Source organism: Apteryx mantelli, unplaced genomic scaffold, assembly GCF_036417845.1.
Source record: "Apteryx mantelli isolate bAptMan1 unplaced genomic scaffold, bAptMan1.hap1 HAP1_SCAFFOLD_141, whole genome shotgun sequence".
NCBI classification, from domain to species: domain Eukaryota; kingdom Metazoa; phylum Chordata; class Aves; order Apterygiformes; family Apterygidae; genus Apteryx; species Apteryx mantelli.
Window position 1 is genome coordinate 202,501 of NW_027118496.1, and position 2,500 is coordinate 205,000.

Genomic DNA, 2,500 nt, shown 5'->3' on the forward strand with positions numbered 1-2,500 from the left:
TACCCGAGTTCGCCTGTCCTGCACTCTGCGCCACAGGGCCGAGCACGGGGCTCGGCCCGCCGGCGGCTGTACGGCCCTCCCGGGGCTCGCTCGCCGAAGGCCCGCCGCCGATTCCCCGAGGCCGGTGGGGGACCGCCCCCGTCTGCCCCTCTCGCCTCCGCTGGCGCCCGCCGCCGGTGCCCATCGCCGGGAGCCGGCCCCCCCCTGTCACCCGACGGCGATCCGCCGCCGCCGGGGCAGGGGAGGGTCGGGCCCGGGGGAGGGTCCGGCGGGGAGCGGGCGGCAGTGCGCGGGAGGGTCGGCGGGGCTTGCTCCCCCGGCGCCCGCGGGAGGAAGCGGCGGGCGGAGACGCGAGCGAGATGGCACCCCGGGTCGGGACGGGTGCCGACGGGTCGCCACCCCTAAGCGGTGGGGGGCGGACCCGCGGCGGGCTGCGGCGGAGCAGCCCGTCTTGCAGAGACGGCGAGGACAGGCGTTCCGGGATGGCGCGCGGGGCGGGCGCCGGGCGGCGGCGGACCCCGAGCGGGGGCCGTCGCGCCAGGCCACGCGAGGCGACGGGTCGTGCCCGAGCGGGCGGCCCAAACCACGGCTCTCCTCCCGGGCGCAGCTGCCGCCGGGCGCCGGGTTACTGAGGGAAACCCCGGGCCCCGGGAGGAGGACGAGGTCGTGGCGGCGGGTGTCGGGCGCACCCCGCGGGCGGACGCTCCGCCGAGGGGCGCCGGAGCCGGCTGGCGGGTGCCGGGTTTCCCCTCCGCGTCCCGTCTCGCTGCTGCCGCCGAGGCTGCCGCCGTCGCCGCGAGGCGGCGGCGGCCCGGCGGCGGGCGGCGGCGGGGGAGGCACCCCCGCGGGGATTTCAGGTCGTTTCCCTCACCCCAGGGCCAGGTACCTAGCGTCCGCGCTCCTCCTGCCCCCCCTCGGTGACCCACCCGTGTGGTCCCGTGTGCCAGCTCGCTCCTCCCGGGCGCCGCGCCGTGAGCGCCGCACCGGCCGTGCCCTCCCGCCCTTTCCGCTTTCCCTTTCTCTCCCCCCCCCCACCGCTCCAGCCGCCCCGCGCCATGCCGCGGGGACCGTGCTGCGAGCGGGCCGGGCGGGGGGGGGGGGCGGGGTGGCGGGAGGAGCGGAGGGCCTCCGGCCACCGCGGCCGCCGGTAGCCGCCCCGGGTAGGGATGGCCATGGGCCCCGGGCTCCGGGCCCGAGGGTTCTCGGCGGGAGAGCCGGGCGGGGGTTTAAAGACTCGGGCGGCCCGATGCGACCCGGGGGGCAGCCGGGTGTGCTGCCGGAGGGCCGGGGGGCCGGCGCGCGCGGGCGCCGTGCCCCCCCATGCCAGCCGGCGCGCCCCGCGCTCGCCCTGCGGGCAGCCGGGACGGAGAGGGGTACCCTGCCCCCTCTCTCCGCGGTCTGGTCTCGGCGGAGGGACGCCGCGCGGTCGGCTGGCGCCGGCCTGCCTCGAACGCGTGACCCCGGCGCGAGCGCGTGCTCTCGCCGGGACGGTGAGCCCCCACCCACCGCGGGTGGTGCGGACGCCGCGCCTCGGCGCGATCCGCTCTCCTCCCTGGCCGGGGCTCTCGGTCTGCCGCCGTGGCCGCTGGCGGCGGCGCCCTACCCGCCGGCACTCCGCCATCCGGCGCGCCTGCCTCGCTCTGCCCAACCCGGCTTCGCCGGGCGGCGGGCGGGCGGCAGGCGGGCGGCGGGGGCGCCCCCCCCCGTTCTCCGCGTGGAGACGGGGAGAGCGGGCGCCGTCCCCGTCCGTCCCGCCTTGCCCGCCCGCCCGCCGCCGGGCGTCTGTCCGCGGAAGGGACGGGAGAGCGCGTGGTGTCGTCCGGGAGGCTGTGTGTGCGCGCGCGCGGGCGTGGGCGCCGCCTCGGGGCCACGGCGGAGCCGGAGGCCGGCGAGGCGAGCGAGGAGCTGGGGAGCGCGGGGCCGGTGGGCCGCGGGCGCGCGGGCAGCGGCCGGTGCCGCTGCCGGTGGCGGCCGGGCTCCGACGCTGGGGGTCCGCGGGGAGCCGCCCCCTCCCCCAGCGTCCCCGAGGCAGGCGGCGCGGCCGGCGCGCTGCTCCCCGCCGGGCCGGGCCGAGCCTGGGCGCCTGGGCCGGACTCGAAGCGAGCAAAGGGTTGTCCCAGGTCGGGAGCGAGGGCTCCCCGCCCTTCTCGTTCGGGTTTTCCTTTTCCCTTTTTCCCCCCCCACTCTGTGCTCGTACGGTCAGCGGGGCGAGCCCCTCTCTCTGGCTCTCGGCCGTCCCTCGCTCAGCAGCCGGCGTCGGCGTGAGGAGGGAGGCGGAGCGGAGGGGGGGCCCTCAGGGGCTGCCGAAGGCTGCCCGGTCCCCCCGCGCGCGCGGCGGGGGCCGAAACCGAGACAACTCTTAGCGGTGGATCACTCGGCTCGTGCGTCGATGAAGAACGCAGCTAGCTGCGAGAATTAATGTGAATTGCAGGACACATTGATCATCGACACTTCGAACGCACTTGCGGCCCCGGGTTCCTCCCGGGGCTACGCCTGTCTG

At 79.3% G+C, this 2,500-nt stretch overlaps 1 non-coding gene across 1 annotated transcript in view; it reads left to right on the plus strand.

Annotated features, from left to right (window-relative positions):
• The first annotated feature begins 2,354 nt into the window (after positions 1–2,354).
• LOC136995620 (5.8S ribosomal RNA) overlaps positions 2,355–2,500 on the plus strand; it is a 153-nt gene continuing 7 nt past the window's right edge. Inside the window, exon 1 of the ribosomal RNA XR_010887165.1 lies at positions 2,355–2,500. This exon is cut by the window's right edge and continues 7 nt beyond it. This is a non-coding gene — a ribosomal RNA (5.8S ribosomal RNA).